The sequence below is a fragment of the Tursiops truncatus genome, chromosome 4 (genome assembly GCF_011762595.2).
Source record: "Tursiops truncatus isolate mTurTru1 chromosome 4, mTurTru1.mat.Y, whole genome shotgun sequence".
Classification (NCBI taxonomy): Eukaryota; Metazoa; Chordata; class Mammalia; order Artiodactyla; family Delphinidae; genus Tursiops; species Tursiops truncatus.
Window position 1 is genome coordinate 115,423,010 of NC_047037.1, and position 26,851 is coordinate 115,449,860.

The 26,851-nt window shown below is 38.1% G+C and overlaps 1 long non-coding RNA gene across 2 annotated transcripts in view; it reads right to left on the reverse strand.

The window, feature by feature from the left end:
• The window catches only part of LOC109547966 (uncharacterized), a 94,091-nt gene that overhangs the window by 23,910 nt on the left and 43,330 nt on the right, over positions 1 to 26,851 (reverse strand). Inside the window, exons 3-4 of one of the 2 annotated variants that reach the window (XR_012331564.1) lie at positions 24,080 to 24,183; positions 3,008 to 3,086 (exon numbers count right to left, since the gene is read on the reverse strand). This is a non-coding gene — a long non-coding RNA (uncharacterized lncRNA). Of the gene's footprint in view, positions 1 to 3,007; positions 3,087 to 23,693; positions 24,184 to 26,851 lie in introns of those variants that run through there. The other variant, XR_012331563.1, reaches the window with a different exon arrangement.

The window sequence follows — 26,851 nt, forward strand, 5'->3', positions numbered from 1 at the left end:
TTAAAGAGAAAAGAGCAGGCCTCAGAGTCATTTGAAGGCTCTACATCACAAGATGAAACAAAAGGGGAGAGCTCTAAAGTGACTTAGCCAAGATGTGTGTCCACAGGATGCCCAAGAAATCAGAAGATTTGGTGCATTAAGTCAAACAACTATAAATTCAATGAAAATTCAATCTCGTAGCGGCAGAAGCTTATTTGTGGGTTATCTTTTCCATCTCATTTATTTATCACTCTGGCAACACACAAACCTGAAACTGCATGTACTTGAGAATTAAATGTATAAGATGTATAAAACACTTAGAACAGTCTACCATATAAGTTCTCAATAAATACTGACGACTCTGCTAAAATAATAAGTATATTAATAAATGTTTTTGGTTTTGGATATCCAAAATATTTTGTTGTACTCATGAAATCTCCTTCAGTGTCATCACCTATTTTAACCATGGCTTCATATTACCCTGTCATGAAATTCTACTTTTCACCCAGTATCCCAGCAAGGGGTTCTTGCACCAGAATGCACTAACACCAAAGAATCTGAAGCATGCATAATAAAGGCCATTTCTACAGTGAATAATAAACAGTATTTATGAAATTTGGTTGGCGCTCAGCTCCCCAGGGTATATTCTTTGGTCTCTGTTCGTCCCACTATCTACTGCTTTGCTCCTATTTATATCATCTTCATCAAATAATGTCTAGCAGGGGAGTTGGAGGCGGGGCGTGAAGGTAGAAACCAAATGTATGAAATCTTCAATCCACCACAATGGCTTCACTTTATCAGTACTGGTAGGAGGCTTGTTATAAGATTAAAAAAAAGAAGTGCAGAAATATTCATATAAGAATCAGGAGATCCAAGGCATAGTTCAAATTTTGCCACTGAGTGACGTTGCGACTAGTTACTTAACTTCTGTGACTGCAACAATATGTTCAAATTAGAAAAATCTTCCATATCCCTTCCAGTTGTAAATTCTCTGACCAATTTATCCACTATTTCCCAAGATACTCAAGAATAACCTATAAATAGGAAGGGACAGGTCTTTCTCCCACCTCATCACATGGTCATTTCCAACATGCACTATTGCTTTCTAACTTTTTATATGAAATCCTCTAACAAAGCCAATGATTCCTCCATTACTCACCATGAACAAAAGGGCCATATTTGTTTCCCAGTCTCCAGAAATATTTGAATAAACATATGGTATAGCAACAAGATCCCTGGACCCAGAAGATCTGGATCCAACCTCTGATTTTACCACTTGCTATCAGTTTCACTATAAAAAATAATATCAGTTAAAGAATTGCAGTTACATTGGAGATTTTTGTGTTTGATTTCACTTACTTTAGAGAAGAGCAACACATCCTGAGCGATTAATGATACACACTTCTAGAGATATAATGGAAGCCTAGCGGGGTTTTTTTTTCAATACTTTGAAAACAATGGTTAAGAAAACAAAATTAGCACCAAAAGATGTTCTTCAAATAAAATCCAACATTCAACTTCAACATATGATCAGATCACAGTGATGCCAGACCTCAAGGATTCCACTGGACCTCTCCACACCTTCCATCTTAGCCCTGAGGCAGTACAAACTCAGTCCTAGAACTTCCAAAACCCCTTCTCAAAGTGTCCATCAGCATCACTGGGGAGCAGAGTAGAAGTGTAGGATCTCAGGCCCCACCCCAAGCTCACTAAATAGAATCTAACACGTGACACGTTCCCCAGGTGGTATGTGTGCAAGGTAAACGTGAGAAGCACTGATCTAGAATACAATTTTAAAACTGCTGAATTACCCCCTGCTGCTCCCCCTAATTAAAATCGCTGGCTTAGCTTTCTTATTGCCTACCTCAGAGTGTTGTTGAGACCATAAGTGTGAACTCATTTTGTAGAGTACACATTTTATAAACAAAAGGTACGCTTGTTAGCTCAAGTTCCTAGAAGCTTCTGCTACCTTCCTGCTTGTGCTCTAGCTAAAATTTCCTCAAAATTCCCATTGAAAAGAATAAATCTACATGATAAAACTATACCTATGTCTTAACAGATATTCCACAGGGGAAAAAATGCTTATTTCATCTAATTATAGAATTTTTTTATAAACAATAATTCCATGTGTGCTTTTTCTCCAACTTCCGCTGATCTAAGTCACTTTCATTGGTTGAAATATTTTATTGTTTACTGTTTTCACTGTATACCAGGTGGGCTATATTTGTTAAGTTAACAAGTGCTTTATCCAGTTAACATACTTAAATCCCCTTTCCTCAAATATTTAAAGTCATGAAGTAAAACCAGTTAAAAACAACATAGCTAAACAAAATATAGAAAAAAGGTCATTAATAACTAAGAGACACTCAAATAAATACACTGAATGACTAAATGAAAAAAAAATGAAGAAACAGACTTGAAATAGGTTGACCATATCCATCTCCTAATACCCCTCTCTTATCCTTTCGCATTAAAATACTAGTTTTTATTTGAAAATTCACTTCCAAGAGGCTACTCCTTAATGCTAGATTTTTCCAACTGATAATGTGATACACAACAATGTAGTTATTTTGACATTTCCAAAAAGCTCAAAACCATGCAGTTAACTTAGTTTATCATGAGTAGATTTGACCCATTATGCTTTTCTTGTGTTCTCCCTATTCAATTAATTTAAGGAGAAAACCCATTTATATACCTGAGCTATGAAATGGTTGAATGATCTCATGATTCCTCTTTCATCCCTTGATTTTTTCTTTTTTTTGCTTTTACTTAATTTAAGAGTCGGGCTTCCCTGGTGGCACAGTGGTTGAGAGTCCACCTGCCGATGCAGGGGACGCGGGTTCGTGACCCGGTCCGGGAAGATCCCACATGCCGCGGAGCGGCTAGGCCCGTGAGCCATGGCTGCTGAGCCTGCGCATCCGGAGCCTGTGTTCCGCAACGGGAGAGGCCACAACAGTGAGAGACCCGCGTACGGCAAAAAAAAAAAAAAAAAAAAAAAAAAAAGACAATACAGATATGCACACAGTACCTGGAGTATAGCTGAAGGACATCTAACTCAGCGCGGCAGAGGGAGGTTGAACAGGAATGCCAGTGTTATAGTGGTTATGCTAAAAGAAATGGAGAAAATGACATTAAACTAAAGATGAATAGTAGATGGCTGGCCATGGAGGCAGGTAAAAGGGGGAGATCAGCCAGGTAGGGGAAGGGATATCTCCAGGTAAACAGACCACAGGACCAAGGACACAAACATGAGGAAAAAGTTATAGAAAACTGCAAGTAATTCAGTGTCGCTGAACCAGAGTTCCAGGGGGATGAAGCTGGATCATGGATGACTTGTACGTATTGTCAAAGCAGTTTGAAATTTAGTCTGTAGATAATGAGGAACAGCCTGATGTAGTGTTACTGACATCTTAAATAGCAGCTTTTTGTCAGTTCTTCAGAGGATGGGCTTGAAGGTGACAAAATTAGAAGCAGGAAGACTGTTTTGATGGTCCAGCCAGAATTGAGGTAGCGTAGATAAAAGGGAAAGAAGCTGAAAATGTTAAGAAGTACTTAAGCATTAAAATTATCAACTTATGACTGTGTAGATACGGAACTGTGGGAGATGAAGATGATTAAACAGGTAGTTTAGAAAGACGAGGAATTTTGAGAGAAGCTGACGTGTTCTGTTTCTGAAATATTAGGATCAAGGTGATGATGAGTGGTTGACAGAAAGTCGGATATATGAATCTAGAGCATGAGGATTAAGGCTGGGGTATATGGGTTGAAATAAGAGAACGGATAAGATCACCCCCTGAGTATTTAAAATGATAAATGAGTCAGGGATAGAATCCCGAGAAACACTGACTTTAAAGGATAAGTCATGTGCAGTAAGCCCATGGAAGAAGCAGGGAAGAGAGGAGAACCAGCAAAACACTGGGTTAGAGAAGACAAGTGTGCAAAAAATCAAAACAGACTGTTACCTCTGATGCATGCTCATTGGATATGCTACATAGAACATTATTTGTGACCTTAGAGATGTCAGTGTATGTATTGTGAGGTAGTGGGAAAACAAGCAGATTGTAGTGAGTTCCTTTGAATAGGAGACGGATGTCTGGAAAGACGTTAGAATCTCTTTTGGCTTACACAGGCAGGAGGTAATGTCCCATCACCTGGGGTGATAGTATACTATGGGATGAAGCAAACACAGAGACAGAAGTGTCCAAAGTAAGCAATGTGCAGAGAAGTCTGACCCAGAGGTAGAATTATGGTTCAAGGCTAGGATTCCTAGCCTAACACAATGTGTCCTTATCTGAGAGAAAAAAAGGATTTCAAGTGGAGAACTAGTGACTGAAAAAAGCATTATCATTCGAACTTGAAAACAAAGGAACCACAAGCAGAACTAGTAGTAAGATTGACTTTTATTGTTGTCTCCTGCAAGTTACTCAGAAAAGATCCCTTAAGTATACCCAGATTAAAGGCAGATCAGGTTACAAAGAATGTATGGGGCTAGAATACGCAAGCAAGATCAAGTGACTCTAACAAAGGGAGAAGAGTGCGGGATAAGGAGCCCGGGAAGCAGAGAAAGGGATTGAAAGGAGAGAAACACGATGAAAGTGTTCAATCTGGCAGAAATATGCAAGAACATCATAACTAAATTGCCAGAATACATGTCAGGAAAGTAAATTATCCAAAGAAATAAGAAATGGACAAACCAAGAGAGATTAGCACTTCGGAAGTCAAAGATTTGTGAGAGCATCCATCTCAGGCACGCACAAATTACTCCATAAAGACTTGTTGAATGAATAAGCAAATTAAGAGGAAAAAATAAGATTTTTTTTACTGTGGATATTGGCAACAGTTTTATTCTGTTCTACTTTAAATTAGGATGGTTAGATAATATCTATTTTTCATCTAAAATTTTCACTTTTTAAACTGTGCATGAATTATCCCACACTTCCCTAGATGTGTTATTTTATAAAAGTGATCATTTTTACCCTGGAAAATTAAATGGAATCAGTGGAAGCCATTGATAAAAAACACTAAAAATTAGTTTTTTCTCTACTACTGCCCTATTTCTTAATGTCCTCTCTCAGCAGGAAAGGTATTAATCTGTTCAGTTTTATCCTAGAACCATATTTTTACATTTAATTAAAGATACAACACATGCACAAAGCATACCCTCACTAAAGGGCATACCTTAATAAAGACAGTATAACATGCTTCTATAACCTAGCAAAGTCAATCTATGAGAAGAATAAATTAAGGAATAATTTAGTAACTGCTAGAATAATCTGAGAAGATCTTGTCTGGAGGGCAAAACAATAGAAAAATAACTACAAAATGATTAAATCGAAAGGTATATTTTCAATTTAATAAAATGATAAGGAGAACTGGACTTTGAGTCAGAAGGAAAATGTTCTAGTTCTATAACTTACTTTGTAGTCTAGGACAAAACATTTTAGTGCATTTGTGTTTACGTTTCCCAGTTCTTGCTTCCGTTCCTTGCCCTCCTCATTTGCTATGCAGTAGCCATATGATCTTTTTCAAGACATAAATCAAACCATATCACTTCCCTGCTTAAAACTCTCCAATATTTTCTTGTTACAATTAGAATAAAATTAAACCCATTCCCCATGACCTTCATCACCCTACATGAACAGAGCCCTGCCTACCTCTCTGAACAGATGTCTTTCACTTTTCCCCACATTTACCATTCCTGGCTTGCTTTATGTTCCTTAAACCATACAAAGCTCATATGTGCTATTTGTCTGTCTAGAACACTGAGCCCCAGGTCCTCCTTTGGTTGGTTGGTTTTCATCATTTAGATGTCAACTCAAATACTACCACCTCAAAGATATCTTCCTTGATTTTCTACAGGAAAATAGTTAGCCCACCATCATCCATCTATCTCTTATCATATAACAATGACTTTACTTTATAAAACTTACCACTGTTGAAAATCATGCTTTCACTATTTAGTGTTTTATATGGGGTGTGTCTCACCTATACAACATCTCCTTGCCTATCTTATTCATCACTGAAATCTCTGGTTCATAACTGATGCTCAGTAAGTATTTGTAGAAGAAAGAAAAGAAGGAAGGAAAAAAGGAAAGGAACGGAAAAAGGAAAGGAGGGAGGCAGAAAGAGAGAACTAAATAAATACAATATTTGATAATAAAATGAGACAAAAATATGCAAAGGAATATTGGAAATAACCATCAAGATATTATTTAGATATCATAACATGCTTGAATATATTTAAATACCACACACTTGCTATGATTTAAAAGAACTCCATATACTATTGTTTTCATTTTCTTGATATTTCAGTGAAACCTAAACAATGCAAATATTTTATGCATATGTGAGGGAGTGGATATACGTTTTAATTTTCATGCTTTATTTGGGTGAATATAGGGTATAAAGAAACATAAGAGACACCCCCAGAGCACCTTCAAGATGTCAGCATACCCATGTGCTACCCCTCTAAATTACATTTCTCCAGCTGGCTTGGTTAATTTTGAAGTGGATAAGCTAACAGTGCCATATCACACCCAAGCAGTATGAAACTGTATAAAAACACAATGAAATAGTGATAAACAATGGATTATTTCAGTGGCATATGGCAGAAACACAGTCAGGCCAATGTCAAATACAACCCTTGGATTCTGTCTAAAAATCAGTGCTTGAATTATAGACTTAGCATTCAAGGCACTCCTTGTAAGCAGTAAGCAGTTTTTCCAAAGAGGAGAAAAGGAGGGTCAGGTAAAGGAGAAAAAGAAAACACACTGGTCATTGGAGAAGAAAGATAAACTAGAATTAGTGAGTAGTGCATGCATGCCAATTTATAAAGGGCAACATAAAATGCATGACACATTCAACAGGATAAAATGGCAACAAATAGATTGATAAGTATGAAGGAAAATAAATATAGAGAATATCAGGGGACAGAGAGCAAAGGAGAAAGAAGATAAACAAACAAAATTTTAAAATGTCCTTCTATACTGTCTCTCTGGGTATAAAATTGAAATTTTTACACTAAAATGATGACCAAAATCCCATGTTGCACATTAAAGAAAGGTTAGAAATATGTTGCTAAAATCTGATCTCCACCATCCCTATGTAAAAAAACCCCTCTCCAGGACATGTCTTCCCCCTTTCTTCAATCCCCAACCGTCTTCTTCTGGGGAAGGTATGCTTCAGAACAATGAGTACTCACTCCAAATTTCTGAGATTAAAGCTTCCATGTGAAGAACTCATAGTGTAGCCCACTTTTTGCCTCTTAATATCTTATTTATAAACTGTAGTTCAATGTCAACAAGACTTTTTCAGTAACAAGTGAGAGATTGCACACACTAATAATCCATAATAAAGTATTTTTTTCCAGAAGGAGTAGATTCTTGACTATTTGATGCCAGTGGCTACCCACATGTTTTCAAGTGAGAGTCTTGTTGATGCAGAGTTTCTTGATGATGCAAGCAATCTGAATAAGGTGAATTATTAACATATTGAAACATTTCAAAATAGTTTGTGACATCAGCAAGATGACCCAGCCCTTGTTTACCCATAGAAACACTGATTTACCAATGATATATCAATCAGGATACCTTTATGAGAATTCCAGAATCCAGTTAAAAAGTTGCAGTGCAGCAGGTGAGAACAAAACCGAGAACAGCCACACTGAAATAAGTAAGAAGAGTAATTTCACTTTACTTGCATCAGCCTCTCCCTCAAGCCAGCACAGCTCAATACCAAGATAGAATGCTCCATCCCATGACTACTCCCTCAGAGGGAAAGTGAATAATGGAACATGCCTCCAATATTTTGGCTTTCTGGAGAGCTGCATGAGGAACTGGTTTCTGTCTCACCTCAGGTGGAGGACTGACAAAACCAGTATATTTTATATGTCTAGAAACGTCTGAAAACAAAGAAAACCTTTGGGTAGATTGTTGTAGCCAGCACAGCTAAGTGCAATTGGGAAAAGCAGCCCAACCTTAGGATTCTACCTCAGGAGGGAGGGAGAAGAGTGGAGCATGTGTTCAGCTTTCCAGCTCTTTAGAGGACTGCTCAAGAGACTGGTTTCTGTCTCACCTCACTTGGAACACTGATGGAACCAACATAGTTTGGATGTCTGGGGACCATTCAGAACACAGGAAAGAGACGGGTGGCTTGCCACAGCTGGCACAGCACAGCATGATCAAGAGAAGGTGAATAACTTGAGGTTTCTTCCTCAGGAGGGAGGGAGAAGAGTGGAGTGTGTTTTCAGGGTTTTGGCTTTCAGAGGACTGCCCAAGTGACTGGTATCTGACTCAGAGCACTGAAAGAGAGCTGCTATACTCCTGAGGCCTTGAGGCAATGACAATAAAGAGGACTGGGTGGCTTGCTTCTGTAAAACTAGAGAACTTGCAGAGCCACAGACAGTCAAAATATTACAGACTCCTGAAAAAGAAATCAACAATTGAGAAATTGTCCATACAGGCCCAGAGAAGTCATATTGCCCAGAAAAAAGGTTTCAGAGGTCCTTGGAATCTCCAGTTGGCTAATTGGCGAGGGTCTTAGCCTCCATGAAGCCAGTCTGTAAAGACTGGGAGAGGTGGCTGCTTTTTCAAGTGCAAAAATCCCAGACTTCCCTGGTGGCACAGTGGTTAAGAATATGCCTGCCAATGCAGCGGACATGGGTTCAATCCCTGGTCTGGGAAGATCCCAAATGCCATGGATCAACTAAGCCCACACACCACAACTACTGAGCCTGTGCTCTAGAGCCCATGCTCTGCAACTACTGAGCCCACACGCTACAACTACTGAAGTCCAAGTGCTTAGAACCCGTGCTTGCAACAAGAGAAGCCACCACAATGAGAAGCCTATGCACCACAACGAAGAGTAGCCTCTGCTCACCGCAACTAGAGAAAGCCCATGTGCAGCAGCAAAGACCCAACACAGTCAAAACTAACTAAGTAAATAAAATTTATTTAAAGAACTTAAATAAAATTTTAAAAATCCCAACAAAAATATATAAAATATATGCAGAAAGAAGGAAACATGGCCCAATCAAAGGAACAAAAGAAATCTACAGAAAACAAACATAAAGAAACAGAGGTATATGACTTACCTGAAAAAGAATTTAAAATAACTGTCATAAAGATGTTTAATGGGCTCCAGAAAACAATGCATAAACAACATGAGAATATCAACAAAGCGATAGAAAATATTTTAAAAGAACCAAACAAATTTTGGAGCTGAAGAATATAAACCTGCACTGAAAATGTCACTATAGGGGTTCCACAGCAGATTTTATCAATCAGAGAAAGTGTAAGTGAACTTGAAGATAGGTCGTTTAAAATTATGCAACCAAAGGAAAAACAACAATGAAGAAGAAGAAGAAGGAGGAGGAGGAGAAGGGGAAGAATGAAAAAGAAAATCCAAGGGATTTATGGGACACTGTTAAGTAGATCAGTATATTCATTGTGGGAATCTCAGTAAGAGAAAGCAAGAGAAAGGGGTAGAAAGTTATTTTAACAAACAGTGGCTGAAAACATCCTAAATCTGGGAAAGGAATGGACAACCAGATTCAAGAAGACTAACAAATTCCAACTAGAATGAATCCAAAGAAGTCCAACCAGAGACATATTTTTAATCAAATTCTCAAAAGTCAAACACTAAGTAAGAAATAATTTTGAAAGGAGCAAGAGAAAAGAAACTCATCATACACAAGAGAACCTCCATAAGACTTGTGATATTGTGGCTTATAAGAAATATATATTTGGTCTTCATCCCTGTTTCTGGCATGTTGCACTCAAAACCCTTGGAATTTCCTGAGTGATGAAAGTCGTAAAGCTGTCTTTTTTATGTTAATGAGGTGACTTTTGGACCCCTAAGAATGGGGGTTTCCAGTGGAGCCAGCCATGTGATTAGAAGTTTAGAATTTTTAGTCCCACCCTTCAACATCCAAGGAGAGGAGAGGGACTGGAGGTTGAATCAATCACCAATGGCCAATGAGCTAATCAATCACTCCTACGTAATAAAGCCTCCATAAAACCCCAAAAGGATGGGGTTTGAAGATTCCTAGTTGGTGAACATGTGTAGATTCAGGGAGAGTGACACACCCAGAAAGGGCACAGAAGTTCCACACCCTTTCCCCATATCTTGCTCTATGCTTCTTCCATCTGGTTCTTCCTGAGTTATATCCTTTTATAATAAACCAGTGATCTAGTAAGTAAAATAGTTCTCTGAGTTCTATGAGCTGCTCTAGCAAATTAATCAAACCTGAGGAGATCATGGGAACCTCTGATTTATAGCCAGTCAATCAGAAGTACAGGTAATAACCTGGTCTTACACTGGCCTCTAAAGTTGAGGGAGATGATCTTGTAGAACTGAATCCTTAATCTGTGGGATCTGATGCTATCTCCAGGTAGATAGTGTCAGAATTGAGTTGAATTCTCAGACATGCTACTGGTGTTGAAGAATTACTTGCTGCTGTGTGGGAAACAACCCCTCCCCTGCAACAACACACACACACCCATAGCTTTGGAATTGCTACCAGAACCAAAAGATTATAAGTGAATTTCTCAGCAGGAACATTACAAGCAAGCCAGGAGGGAGTGGTATGATATGTACAAAAAGCTCAAAGAAAAACCTGCCAATCAAGAATATCATTCCTGGCAAAGCTGTCCTTTAGAAATGAAGGAAAGATAAAGACATTCTGAGACAAACAAAAGAGAAAATTCATCACCACTAGACCTGGCTTAAAATAAATGCTAAAGGGAGTCTTTCAAATGGAAACAAAAGGGCATTTAACAGCAATACAAAAGTATAAATATTGCTGGCAAAGGTAGATATTTAGACAAATAGAGAGTGCTGTAATACTCAATGGTGTGTGTAAATCACTTTTAATTCTGGTATACAGGTTAAAACACAAACTATAAAAAATAAATATACCCTGTAAATCAACTATGCTCCAATAAATCTTTTTAAATAAAAATAAATAAATAAATAAACAAACCCAACAAATTGTGTAGAGTAGAATTGTACCTCAACATAATAAAGGCCAGGTACAACAAACTCAGAGCGAACATCATACACAATGGGGAAAGATTGGAAACTTTTCCTTCAAGATCAAAGATAAGACAAGGGTGCCCACTCTCACCATTTTTATTCAACATAGTACTGAAAGTCCTAGCTAGAGCAATTAGACAAGATTAATAAATTAAAAATATCCAAGTTGGAAATGAAGTAAAACTGTCATTATTTGCAGATGATGTATCGTATATATAGAAAATCCTGATGACTCAATGAAAAAAAAAAACTGTTAGAATTAACAAATTCAGTAAAGCTGCAGATATAAACTTAACATACAGAAATCAGTGGCATTTCTATACACTAACAACAGAATACCTGAAAAAGTAATTTAGAAAACTATCCCATTTATAATAATAACATCAAAAACAATAAAATACTTAGGAATAAATTTAATTTAACCAAGGAAGTAAAGGATCTGTGCAATGAAAACTATAGGACTTTGATGAAAGAAATGAAAATAAAAAAACCCAAATTAATGGAAAGATATCCCATGTTCACAGATGGAAAGAATTAATATTGTTAAAATATCCATACTATCCAAAACCATCTATAGTTTCAATTCAATTTCTATCAACATTTCAGTGGCATTTTTCACAGAAATAGAAAAATATTAAAATTTGTATGGAACCACAAAAGACCTTGAATAGCTAAAGCAATCCTGAGAAAGAAGAAAGCTGAAGGCATTACACATCTGGATTTCAAACTATATTACAAAGCTATTGTGATCAAAACAGTATGGTACTGGCCAAAAAATGGACACAGATACCAATGAAACTTTTATCTTACACAATACACAAAAATCCACTCAAAATAGATTAAAGATTTAAATGTAAGACCTGAAACTATAAAACTCCTAGAAGAAAACATAGGGGAAACTTTTTATGACATTGGTCTTGGCAATGATTTCATGGATATGACACCAAAAGCACAGGCAACAACAATAAAATGGGACTACATCAAGCTAAAAAGCTGATGCACAGCAAAGGAAAGAATCAATAAAGTAAAAATACAATCTATTGAATGGGAGAATATATTTGCAAACCATATATTGGATAAGGGGTTGATATCCAAAATACATAAGAAATTCTGACAGCTCAACAGCCAAAATAAGTAAATAAATCTGATTTTAAGAATCAGCAAGGGGGCTTTCCTGGTGGCACAGTGGTTGAATCTGCCTGCCAATGCAGGGGACATGGGTTCGAGCCCTGGTCTGGGAAGATCCCACATGCCGCGGAGCAACTAGGCCCGTGAGCCACAACTACTGAGCCTGCACGTCTGGAGCTTGTGCTCCACAACAAGAGAGGCTGCGACAGTGAGAGGCCCGCGCACCGCTATGAAGAGTGGCCCCCGCTCACCGCAACTAGAGAAAGTCCACGCACAGAAACGAAGACCCAAAACAGCCAAAAATGAATAAATAAATAAATAAATAAGAATCAGCAAGGGACTTGAATAATCATTTCTCCAAAGAAGATATATAAATGGTCAACAGGTATGAAAAGATGTTCATCCTCACTAATCACAGAAATGCAAATCAAAGCCACAATGAAATATCACCTCACACCTGTTAGGATGGCCATTATAAACACACAGACACACATAAACATACACACACACACACAAACACAAACACACTCTAACCAATGTTGGTGAGGATGTGGAGAAATTTGCACCCTTATTAGTCAGAATGTAAGATGGTGAGTTGCAATGGAAATCAGTATGGAGTTTCCTCAAAAAGTTAAAAATAGAACTACTATATGATTCAGTAATCCCACTTCTGGATATTTATCCAAAAAACTGAAATCAGAATCTCGAAGAGATACTTGCACTCCCTGTTTATTGCAGCATTATTGACAATAGCCAAGAGGTGGAAATAACCTAAATATACATTAACAGATGAATGGATAAAGAAAATGTACATATATATATATATATATATATATATATATATACACACACACACATATATATATATACACACACACACACATATATATATATATATACACACACACATATATATATATCACAGTGGAATATTGATATTCAGCTATAAGAATAAAAGGAAATACTATCCTATGCAATAACGTGGATAAATCTTGAGGACATTATGCGAAGTGAAATAAACCAGTGAAAGAAGGGCAAATAATACATGATTCCACTTTTATGTAGTGGAGTCACTTATATGACTATCTAAAATAGTCAGACTCACAGAAACAGAAAGAAGAATAGTGGTTGCCATGGGCTGGTGGAAGGGGAAAATGGAGAATTGCTGTTCAACAGATTTAGAGTTTCAGTCATGCAAGATGGAAAAGTTCTTGAGATCAGCTATACAACATTGTCCTTATAGTTAACAATGCTGTTTTGTACACTTAAAGTTCTGTAAAAAGAATACATCTCAAGCTATGTGTCTTTTTCCACAATAAAAAAATAATTTGTAACATTCACCAAAAAAGAATTTCCTTACTTTATTTATAAATATGAAAGGACCTTTTAATCTATAGCTTATTTTTATTTATATACACAGTTTAATGATTTAAAAAGTAATCATTGCAGGGGCTTCCCTGGTGGCACAGTGGTTGAGAGTCCGCCTGTCAATTCAGGGGACACGGGTTCGTGCCCTGGTCCAGGAAGATCCCACGTGCCGCGGAGTGGCTGGGCCCGTGAGTCATGGCCGCTGAGCCTGCGCGTCCGGAGCCTGTGCTCCGCAACGGGAGAGGCCACAACAGTAAGAGGCCCACATACCGCAAAAAAAATAAATAAATAAAAATAAATAATCATTGTAAAATTAAATTATCTTGGCAAATACGGCTTCTTACAGTAGGAAATATTTACCTTCATACAGTGACTGAAAAACAAAGATTTCCTAATCTCAACTCACTGCTCTCTAATAATAATATAAAATTATAAATTAAAACGTTCAACTCCTATCTGAAGCATGAAACTCCAGAGCCACTCCATATTAGGGGGAAAAATATGTGGTTAAAGCTAAGATTCAAATTTTATCTCCCTGGAGGAGCTTCTGTCCTCAGAGAACCCACTACCAATATAAATCATAATACAATGATAACCAAAGGGACTTCCACAGATAATGACATTTATTGCATTACCTCTGAAATGCCCCAGCCTAATGGAGAGTAACCCCAAAGCATATGTATACTGCAGATCATTGTACTTAAAAAGTCAAATGTGTTTTGTCCATATTTTAAAATGTTGCTACTTACACACCAAACATGGGTTCCACTGTCCACTTCTCTCACACAGCCTTTCACACAACATAAAACCTTTAATCATGGTATTAGTATACTCTTCCAAGCAAATGAAATGATGACTTGCTCACATCCCTGCTTTTCCCATATGATCATGGCAAAATGAGATATGGGCAATTAACTGGTTAGCCCAATTCAGCATGGAGTCTTAATAAAATTGTGAAGAGGGAGGAGTCTGTGGTTCATGTAGAAAATTTGGGAAGAGCTCATTGTGAGGCTAATGAAAATATTCATTTATTCATCTCTATGAGGTCAGGAAAAGCATGTTATTCTGGTCTTCACTATGTCCCCAACACTCTGAAAGTGTTCAGTAAAAATTCCTTGAAGGAATGAGTGAAGGCATGCCCAAGGTTATATGGATCTAGTCTGGAAAAGGGTAATTAAGCAAAAGTACATGCCTGACACTATATTAAAATACCAAGCAAACAGCTCTTTATCGCCATAAGAGTCTTCGTTATGGTCAACATTATGAAATCTACAATTCAGAGCCAGTCTCTCACTGTAATATTTATTTAAGTGTTCACATAGAATTTATTCACTTATGTTTTCTTCATAAAAGGCATTATTTAAAACTTGTTAGCTGAATCCAGAAAATTAACGACTATTTCATTTTCCAAATGACAAAGTACACTTTAAACATATACAGTGCTGTATGTCGATTATATCTCAATAAAACTGGAAGAAAAAAAACAGTTCATGGAGAAAGACTGCTGTAGTGTCTGAAATTGTATAATATATAAAACATGCAGCCAACTTTGCTCTAAATAATCTGAAAACAAATTTATATTCAGGGTTTAAGCTTAAACCTTAATCTTACCAAAGATTAAATATATCCTGTGGTCCAGTAGTCTGTGTTCTGTAAATCTTTCTTTAAACAATCTCAAATGAATGAATTTATTCTCACAATTTGTGCATTGTTAGAATTGTCCAGTAATTTCATCTTAAGTAAATAACTATATTTATTTATGCCAGTAATGTTATAAACCTTTATCATTCTTCCTGAAATCACTTAGCTGGACTTGCCCACTCATTTTTAACAGATGGCCTAGCCTCCTACCTCACAGAGAAAATAGCAACCATCAGTCACAAACTCCACCCCCTACATTATCTGCATGTTCCCCATCCTTCCAAAGATAACACCTCTATCTGTATTCTCGATTTCATCTTCCCCTCCCTTCCCTTTTCCTCTCTTCATGGGTTCTTTCAATAACTGCTTATCGAGTGCCTTCTAGTGTCAGAATATTCAAAGCTGGGGATACAGTGTTAACCAAAACAGATGAAGGCCCTCTCCTCATGGATTTTCCATTCTACTGTGTCCTCCAAGCCCTTGTTAACGTTCACCTCCTTTTTCATCTTCAATATATCCTCTCTTGGTGACTCTTCTCTTTCAGCTTACAAGCCTATGTAACTCATCTTCACACTAAACATGCATCTTCTCACTTTGCTGATCCCGAAGGTATGTGTCTCCTTCCCATACTGCTGCAATCTACAATCAGCTGCAGTTTCTGTCTCTCCTTGCGCTACCTTTATTCACTCCTCACTGCACAGCAATTTTACTTTTGGTCTCTTACTCTAGTGAAACATTATTTATCCTCAGCCTTTGACTTAGTCCTACTTCCTTTGAATTCTCATGAATTCTAGGACAGAATGTAGTTTATTCTCTTTTTGCTGCCACCTGTTCCTCTGCCTGCACCTTTACTGCTGGAGTCCCCAAGATTCCTACTTTGGCCCTCTTTTCTCATTCTATCCATTTTTCCTGAATCATCCTACCTATGGTTTCAACTTCTACCTATGTGCCAATGACTCCAAAATCCTATATATTCAGACCCTCCTAAATACCTTATCTACATTTTCAGGTAGCCAAAAGACATTCGCTCTTAAATGCCCACCAGCATCACATGCTAAAGAGATGGTACTTACTGCTACAGAGTAGCATAAAGAAAAGTATTACCAGCTATGGAACAGAAAAGCTCCAAAATGCCAGTGATTTAGTGAAATAGAAGTATTTTTCTTGCTTATATAAGGTTCAGTTGGTGTTGGTGGTGGCAATGTAGTGCAGGGGTAAAGCTTAGGTCCCCCGACCTAAGTTTCTAGAGACTCTTTTATTTTGTGGCTTCCAAGGTCATCCAGCAGGGCTTCATCTGGCCTGCAGCTGGGAAGGGAGCTCATTAGATGGTGCGGAAGGCTTTTACGCACCAGTTCTAGATGTGGTGTATTTCACTTTTACCCATATTCCAAGGAACAGAATTCAGTCATATGGTCCCATGTAGATACAAAGGGCTTGGGAACGATAGTCAAGCAGCCACTTTCCAGCTGTATGAGGGCAATGCAGATTTCCAATAGACAGCTAGCATCTCTGCCACAGAAGTCATGGGTGACCTCTGCAGAGACAGACTTTTGTTTCCAGTCAGTTGAATAAGGACTGGGAAGTATGAAAGTGGAGACTATCTGGGCACTTCTCTTTCTGGAAGCACAACTAGAGGTGCTAATTTAATTTAATGTTTACAGAACCAAAACTTGTTTGTTAAGGCAAGGAAAGAGCTTGGAAAGCAACTGGCCTCTCTGTCTTCTATCTTTATTCCTTTAATCCAAACTTTGCATAATTACCAGAATGTCATAGGTTTCTTCCCTAATTTTTTCCTCTGTAAATGTATAGAATTAGTTTTCTGGTAATAAAAGTAACAGATTAATCTTTCTGAAACTCAGTTAAGCATTTCATTCCCTGTGTTAAGACATTTAACAATTTCCCCAATGATTCTAAGATAAAATATAAGCACGTACTGGGTCATGAAAGCCTTACAACAGGATGCCAGCCAACCTTACCTATCTCACTGAACTCACTTGTCTCCCATCAGTTCAGCAGCATTCTAGTCTCCCTAAGGTTGGAAGAAGCCAACAACAAAGAGGATGCTGGGAATATCCTTCCTATGAGGTTTTGAGTTAGAATCAACCATTGAGAGGCACCATACAAGACTTGGAAGGTAGAGAGAAAAAGAGGGCATTATTCCTCAGATATTGCAAGCAGGTGCTTGGGTGGTTATGAGATCTGAAGCACCTTCTGAGTGGCTCTTCAGAATCGTTCCATAGATATTCCGCACTACAGTTATCTTTATCTCCCCAAGGCCTTCCAATGAATATAAGCTTCTAATTCCCTGAATTAAACATTTCAACCTTGAAATTTAGAAAGTGTCTGAAATTTTCCTGAACAAACATTGATATACCCACCCAAGTGGACACACGCACACACACAAAAACACACCCTACGCTCCAGCCAAACCGAAATTCTTGCCGTTACTAAAATCCAGTTCATTGTTTTGATAGCTGTTGCTCTCTTTGCATGGTGCAAATTTTCCCTGACATTTCTGCCTGAAAAATTCCCACTATCTTTCAAATTCACCCATCATCTTCTAACTGAAACCTTCCCTGCTTCCCCCAGTTACTGATACATTCTCCATGGGAAGCCCATAACATCTTGTTCATACCTCTCACAGGGTGCCTAAAACATTGTTTCCATACCCCACCTTGTCGAGAAGAATCATGTTTTGTTATACTTTGTGGCCTCAGTTGCTAGTGCAAAGACTGTCACATAGTAGGCTTTCAAAAACATGGGTTATAGGTTCCACTTTTGAAAAAAAGGTTCCATTTTGAAATAAAATGTCATTAATATAAATGAACATTTTCTTCACAGCATACTCTCAAAATTGAGAGAGTAAACTTGTATGTGAGGAATGCATCCAAGGCTCAATGAAGCATCTTGGGAGCCCCTCTCTCCTGGAGTACGTGAACATGAACGGACAGATAAGCAAGTTATCCTGCCCGCTCCCCGCCCCCACTCCACTTGCCTTTCTCCTCTCAATCTCTTTATCACTCACAGATGTAATTATTCCATACACTGGCATCCTAGGAAGCAGGTTTTATCCCAGTTCCTGACTCCGGGATCCTCATAAATTTCGCTCCCAAACACCTGCTGTAGAGGAAAGGGCTCCTCCATGTCGTCGCATGAATGACACTGCATGGCTGACCTTCCCACAGGAGATGCCCTGGTTGCCCAGGCAAGTGGCACCACCTGCCGTCTCAGTGGCAGCCTGGGTGCAGGGGACCGTACTCCAGCCACATGTGCAAGGCAGGAGCAGCACAGCCAGGAGAGGAGCCCCAGCTGCAACGTCAGTTTCCCCTCATTAACACGGGGTCAAAGTGACTCTCCTATTTCAAATGGCTCCTCTTTAATTAAACTGATGCCCGCTTCTGTGTCTTGCCCTATCCCAGGAATTTTCAGACTGCTTTTGAAGTCAAAGACAGAGGAAAAAAACTAATCTGATGAGCTCTTTTGCTTGGTTTTAATTTCCATGAGAAGCTTTATTCAGATGAAATACTTTTAAACATTTTAAACAAAAGTTACAACCACTTGATTCAGCAAATATGGCATTTATTGGCATTGGCTTGACCAGGGTTGCCTTAGGAGCTAGAGTAGACTGATAAAACAAGATAAGCACGTTCCTTGCACTCTTGGAGCTTAGAGTGGGGTTTTATTGAAGGGTTTGGGGAATAAATAAAAGAATAAACGTGCAATATAAGAGTAAGTGCTATGAAGAAAAACAGAGTGGAGCAAAAGTATAGAGAGGGCCCATGGGGGTAGATGGAACACACTCTTCAGGCCGGCGTGGTCCAACAACGCCACTGTGATGCGGAGCCCTCAGTGTCAAAATCTGAATGCAGTAAGGGAATAAACCAAGAAAGTATCTATGGGAAGAGCATTCCAGGCAATGAGAAGAGAAAGGCCTGGGGTAGTAGAGTCTGGAGTGTTCAAAGAACAGCAAGAGGGCTAATGCGGCTTCGCGTGAGAGGTGGGAGACGAGCTGGAGAGGTGAGCAGGGACCAGGTCACTTAGAGATTTGCAGCTGAAGTCAAGGCTTTAGTGCGAGCCTAAATTTCTATGACACTTGTGACAGGACTTTAATTAGGGCCATGCTCAACGTTCCTTGCTCCTCTTGGGGAATGAAAATAAATTAGCCAATCTAGAAGAAGTAAAACCAAGAAAGTTATTCCTGGTGCCAATTGTTCTGTAATTTGTTATGCTATCTATTTTCTAAAAGTAATTACCTTGTTAAAACATCTCATTTATTTACACCCAAAGGACTTTGAATAAACTGAAGTTAAATGGGTGTGAGTGTTTTTACAAAGTTGGGGGAAATTCCTTAGCCTGTGGTAGAAGAGATTTTGCCAATGCCCTTGTGAAATTCTTTTAACTTCCTGGGAATGCAGTCATGTTTTTAGATTTTTGATTAAACCTTAGAAGATGATCTACTGTTTTACATATGAGAACACTGTGACTTTTGCAGAAGTCATGCAGGTCACGGTGGCTGTTCCAGTCAGATTTTGTCAGCACTTCAGGATGTGGGGTGGGCTTGGGAGCCAGATACACCCGGACTTACAATCCATCCATATTCCTTCTGCTACTCTGAGCCTCAGTTTCCCCAAATTGGTTGATAATTGGAATCAAATGTAAACATCTAGCCTACTGCCTGGCACATCACATGCACTTTAAACTAGTATTTCTGTCTCTTTAGTACCAGTCATTACACTTCATGAAGCTGGTGAAAAAGAACGTTGCTATACTTCTTCTCTGCAGAATATTCCCCAAGGCCACAGCGTATTTTGTTTTCTCCATTAACTTTTCCCTTTCTCTTACCATGTCTCTTAGAAGCTAAGTCAGAGTAAGAAAAACCCTCCCTTCTCCCCAAATATAACAACCTTCAAACAGAAATAGGCCGCTCTTGTAAGCAGGACCTCTGCCACATCATATACACAACAGACACATGGACCCCAAACCTATCTGGCAGGATTTTAATACCTATTATTGACCCTTCTAGACCCACATGCCGCTACATTTTGGTTTGAAAGACATTTCTACACATGTAAATTCACTCCCATTGATGGATCAACCACTTAATCTCAAAGTACGTTACGTGAGTGCTATCTGGTTCTAGGATTCATAGTGGCAATTTGTAACTTGAAGAAAGAAAAATATACAGTGGCACCTAGCAGATATTTATCTCTGGCTTCTTATGTGACAAAACCCTCTGGAACTTTTGTAGTTGCTTCAAGCTTCTAAGCTCCCAGGGAAGCATCTTTGAACAGCAACAAACTTGCTGATATAAGGGAGAATTCTTGGGGTTGTTATTCCAGATTTCATGAATCATCAACGATCTGAGGTAAACCCAAGGTTTACCAACTGGCAGTTTTGTTCATTTGCTTCCAATTCATTGTCACCTTTATGTAAAAATGGCCCACCCTACACAGGATACATACCTAACTGCCTATTTGGTCATGAACTGCCCCCGGCAACTAGAGCCTCAGCCCAGTGCTGGGCTACATATTAACTTTTGGCATTGCTCCTAAGTCTATTCTTGTCACAAACTCATAGTATAAATCATTTTCAGTTTATTAAAATTCAAAGCACGAATATTAAAAATTTAAGTATCAAAATTGCAAGAAATTTAAGAAATTAGAAATTTCTTAACAATGTCAAGGTGTAAAACCCATTTGCTCTCTCCCATGGCCTTTGGTGCTCTTTCCTTCTAAGCAGGGGTGCTTGGGGGAACTTATTTCAGAGTCAGATTCCCTGGACTTCAAAAGATTCCATGTAGAATATTGGAGGTTTTGAGGAATATATTTTCCTGCTTTTCCCAATGAGGTTCTAAGAAACTAGCAGACTGGCTAGAGCTGTATTGAAGAAAACAAGTCAGAAAAGAGAATTAGAAATCCACTGTGACATCATGGAGAAAAGGGAAAGTAACGCTTTTCATTATCATCTTTTTCCCTCTTCTTTGATCAGAATTCTTTTCATCTCCTCTGAAACTTCCACTTGCTTCTATGCTTCCAAAGCCCATGTCTACTGTATCTTACATGTAACCTTGCCACGTTCAATAAATTGAACAGAGAATGTTTTTTTTCAATGTCTCCATTTACAGATTCGAGTTTTGACCTTTCGCTTATATAGTAATATCTGGTATTATATACTCGGTATTAATAAATAGTAACCACTATTATGATAACCAATTCATCAATATCATCTTCATTAGAATTAGTGATAATTACCATCAATAGGAATTACATAACATGAAAGAAATAACTGTCATCTGTAAGAAACAATATCCTACTTTGCTGAAAGATTTCCCACCTTCACAATGAAATATATTTCTCCTTCCCCATGAAAAGGAGATAACAAACATTTTTGAATAGACATAGCCTTATTCAGCGTGGACAATTATACCACTGACAAAAGTACTTTACTACATTTTGGGATAAAGTTTTAGCAGATATTTCCTATTTCATTCAGTAGATGAAGCATGGGTATTTGGTTCAGTAGATGAAGCATGAGATTTAAATAAGGATTAAAAAAATTTCCCCTGAACATTTCACTTCCAATGGAAACATTTGAATGTTAACAATTCATTTCTTCTTTGGCTCTCCATTGTCACCAGACCCTCTTACTGTCTTATGTCTAATATTTATAGGGTCATATTTAGATAAAGCAAGAAAATAAATAAGGGATTAAAAACAAACTCATCATTGCATGGTACATATAAGGAAATGTCCTAAGTATCATTGATGACCAGGCTCCTTTCTTTCCATGCCACTTTTTTTCTCAGGTTTCTACTCTATGCACATTATTTGATGAGATAAGTATAAAATATTTATAGTAACATGTATATTACAGGTATCTCCAGAGACATGAAGCAGCAAATGTGTGCTTTTTCATAAATAGAAAAAAATAAAAATAAAACAAACTAAAGCAGTGGTTTCCAAAGCGTGGATGCTGGACTAGTAGTAATATCATTACTAAGAACTCATTAAAAATGCAAATTATTGGGCTTCCCTGGTGGTGCAGTGGTTGAGAGTCCGCCTGCCGATGCAGGGGACAAGGTTTCGTGCCCCGGTCCGGGAAGATCCCACATGCCGGGAGCGGCTGGGCCCGTGAGCCATGGCCGCTGAGCCTGCGCGTCTGGCGCCTGTGCTCCACAACGGGAGAGGCCACAACAGTGAGAGGCCCACTTACTGCAAAAAAAAAAAAAAAAGAAAGAAAGCAAAGACATGTGCATCCATGGAAGTCAAAATGCCATTACTTAAATGCTACCTACATGTTCATAACTATTCCAAAATGAAATAAAAATTCATTTAGGTAAGTTAAGAGAATATCACTTAAAGATGTGTGGTTGGCAGAATTCTGGCTCCTGTAATATTTGTTCATTACTCCCAGGAATATATTAGATTATATAGCAAAAGGAACTTGGAAGATGTAATTAAGATCACTAATCAGCTGACTTTAAAATAGGGAGATTATCCAGGTAGACCTAATCTAATCACATGAGCCCTTAAAATCAGAGATCTTTCTCCAGCTGGTCACAGAAGAGAAAGTCAGTCAAAGCAGGAGAAGGATTTGACCTGCTACCGTTGGCTTGAAAAAGAAGGGGGTTAAGGAAATGGGGACCTCAGTCCTACAACTGGATTCTAAAAACCACCAGTGAGCTTGGAAGCAGACTCTTCCCCAGAGCCTCCAGGTAAGAGCCCAGGCTGTCTGGCACCTTGATTTCAGCCTTTAGAAGGTGCTGAGCTGAGAGAACCTAGCTGAGCCATGTTATGCCCAGATTCTGACCTCACAGACGATAAGATAAGGAATGGGTGTTGTTTTAAGCTGCCGAATTTGAGGTAATTTGTTATGGCAGCAACAACAAACAAATACTAGCTGTTAACTTAAAATGCTGTTGCAAGTCACCCACATTTTGCAATGAACCTGCTACTTTTGATGACAAAAGAACCACTTGAAAATTTAACGTTCAGAACATGAGGTCTTCCCTAGTGAGCTTTTGTAATGGTCAGATTATCTGAACTATCCCTTTGGCTTCCTAAAGGCAGTCACTCCTTCAGTACATTTGTCTTGAGGGCACACTCACTTTCCTTTTAGGCTAGATAGCAGCATCTAATATTCATATATCAATCTCTGGAAACTAGAAGGATGTGCCTACCTTTTTTCTTTGCTCTCCTCCTTCAGAGGAATCTTTCTGTGTAAAGCGAACTTAGTTCATGGGTTCAGAGAAGAGCCACAGCTAGCCACATTGCCATATCTTGATGGGCTTTAATCTATGACATATTGTCAAACCCCAGCATTTAAAGGAAAACAGAGTCTTTCAAATGTGGGCTCAGTCATTTTTCACTTTGCACACATTTAATTTAATTCTTTTTATTTAAGGGAAGCATGAAGAGGGCTCCTCATAAGTTTATGATATTACCCACATAGTGAAGTCCCCAAGCCCTTGAAGAAGCCAGTTTAACAAGGAGACTCTGGGCAAAGGTGACAGGTGGTGTATTAGTTGCTAGGGATGCTATAACAAAGTACCATAGACCAGGTGGCTCAAACAACAGGAATTTATTTACTCATGGTTCTAGAGGCTAGAAGTCCAAGATCAAGGTGTCAGCAGGGTTAGTTTCTTCTGAAGGCCTTGTAGGTGGCTGTCTTCTCCCTGTGTCTTCACAGGGTCTTCCCTCTGTGTATGTCTGTGTCCTAATCTCCTCTTCTTATAAGGACATCAGTCATATTGGATTAGGGTTCACTCCAATGACATCATTCAACCTTAATTATTTTCTTAAAGGCCATATCTCCAAATACAGTCCCATTTTGTGGTACTAGGAGCTAAGACTTCAACACATAAATTCGGGGTGGTGGGGGGAGAGGGAGACACAATTTAGCCCATAACAAGTGGCATTCAGTTACTTACTTCAGGAGTATAGCTCATCTATTCATGGCTACCAATGGTCCTTCCAGACAGAGCATCAGAACCTTTCTCACTTTTGTCAAGGGGCTCCAGAAGCAGTTTATCTCCTATGTAAGGCCAGAAAGGATAAAAGCTATATTTGCAAAAATTAGGTAATAGGAAGTGATAGAGCCATGATAAAGCAAAGTCTGCTGATACAAAGCCCAGTGACCTTCCTATTGTGTTGTACCGTTAGTTCTGCTTTACAACAAAAAGCTTCTCAAGAAACCATTTGCATTCTTTTTATATCATAGTTACTAAGACATTCCATTAAATTATAAAAACATTAACATTTATCCATTCAACTGTTTATCTCTCTTGTGTCCTCTCCATGCTTCCTGAAGTATCCATAATGGAGAGGATTCAATTTTATTTAATTTCATGTATTTCACTGAACATGAAAGCTAATTAAAATAATGCTTGACATTGATTTCATCAGTATGGCAGACACTGTAACTGAGTGGTTTATGTGCATTATCTCGTTAAACTCACAATAACCCTGTGAGCTAAACAAATGTCAGAAATGGGAACTGAAGATTAGAGGTTCAATATCTTGCCAAAAGTCACACACCAGTATATAACAGAGCTGGGTCTATCAAGATATATACAACTGCCACTCTGATGGTGATTAGCTTCAGAATATGATAGGCAAAAGTTCTATCACAGAATGAAGAAAAGTGGCATCATAATTCATGAGTTCCAATATATAATGAAAAAATATATTGGCAAGAGGTAACTCACTAATTGTATTGCTATATAATATAAGCTCTGGCCATCAACCTGTCCTTACAAAGTTTGGACACTTCTGCATGTGAAACAAATCATGGGTTTTTAGAGGTGGAAAACCCCTTTCTATTTTGTAGCAAATTATAAGATCCTCTAGAAACATTATGTACAAATATCTAAAATGGAATTAAGAATAGAATAGAATTTTCAGACAAGAGGCACACTACTCCGGTACTCAGGTCAAAATCATTAATGTAATGGCTATGATTACCTACTTCAGAGACAACATGAAAAAGGAATGGGCATTTTCAAGAGGAAAAACAAACAAGCACTGCCTTGGAGAGAACAAACAGACATACATCGAAAGCAAACCTAGACCAATTCTTCTCCAGGAATGAAAATCAATCTAAAACTCACACTAGTAAACTTCTTGCTAGGAAAAAAAAAAATTCAATATTTGAATGACACTACAAATTACTATTGATCTATTACAAGTAAACTATTACCATTTCCTAGTAATATTTTTATTGTTCTAGCAGACTGTTGAGAGCAACTATTCTCTTTTCTTGTCAAGCCTTGAATTGAAACAACCTCATCTACAAATTCAGTGCCACGACCAGGAAGAACTCCAGCTTCATTGAGAGCCTGGAGGTGTAGCTGTGCCTCCCCATCTCCAACTGTGGAGAGGCACATCGCCTTCCGCTGGTTAAAACCCTGAGAGCACAGCATAAATACCCTTCAAAAAGTGAAGTAAAGAATCCAGATAAACATGTGCTGCAAAAATTTTCCACCAGCAAATCTGCACTGAAAGGAATGTTAAAGGAAATTTGAGGGGCACAGGAAAAGTGTATCAGATTGAGATTTGAATCTATGCAAAGGAATTAAGAACACCAGAAACAGTAAATATAAGTAAATATAAAAGAAAATTGTCAAAAAAAAAAAAGAAAAGAAAATTGTCCTCATTTTTAATATACTTAAAAGATAATTGGCCCACAGGCACATGAAAAGATGCTCCACATCTCTAATCAACAGGGAAATGAAAATCAAAGCCACAGTGAGTTACCACTTCACACCCATCAGAATGACTATCATCAAAAAGAACAAAAATAACAAATGTTGACAAGGATATGGAGAAAGGGGAACCCTCATGCACTGCTGGTGGGAATGTAAATTGGTGCAGCCACTGTCAAAAACAGTATGGAATTTTCTCAAAAAACTAAAAGTAGTAGAACCACCATATTACCCAGCAATTCCACTCCTTGGTATATATCCAAAAAAAAAAAAAAACCCCAAAAACAAAAACCCCAAAACACTAATTTGAAAAGATACATGCATCCCAATGTTCATAGCAGCATTATTTACACTTGTGAAGGTATGAAAGCAACCTAAATGTCCACCAACAGATAAATGGATAAAGAAGATGTGATATATATATATATATATATATATATATACATACATATATATATATAGTTCATGTTTTTCCTCTTGAAAGTTATTTCCTCTTGAGCCCTCCTGGGGCTCTTCTCTAAATTTTCTTCCTGGGTGATCTTATTCATTTCAGTGGCTTTACATGTCGTCTTCATGCTGAAGACTCCCAAATTTTTGTCTCTTTTGAAAGGGGTTCCAATGCTGGCTCAGACTAAGCCAACCATGGTACTGCGTTCTGTGGCCACAGAGATTGGTTTAGGGAAGAGCATTAGACATGGTTAGAGCCTATGGGACTTTGATGGAATTTTTTCCAGTTCTTTCCTCTGTTCATGTTTTTCTTCTTGAAAATGCCCATTCCTTTTTCATGTTTTCTCTGAAGTAGGTAGTCATAGCCATTACATTAATGATTTTGACCTGCATACCAGAGTAGTTTGCACTTGTCTGAAAATTATATTCTATTCTTAATTCCATTTTAGATATTTGAGCATAATGTCTTATTTCTAGAGAATCTTATAATTTGGTATGAAATAGAAAGGGGTTTTCCACCTCTAAAAGTGTATGATATGTTTCACATGCAGA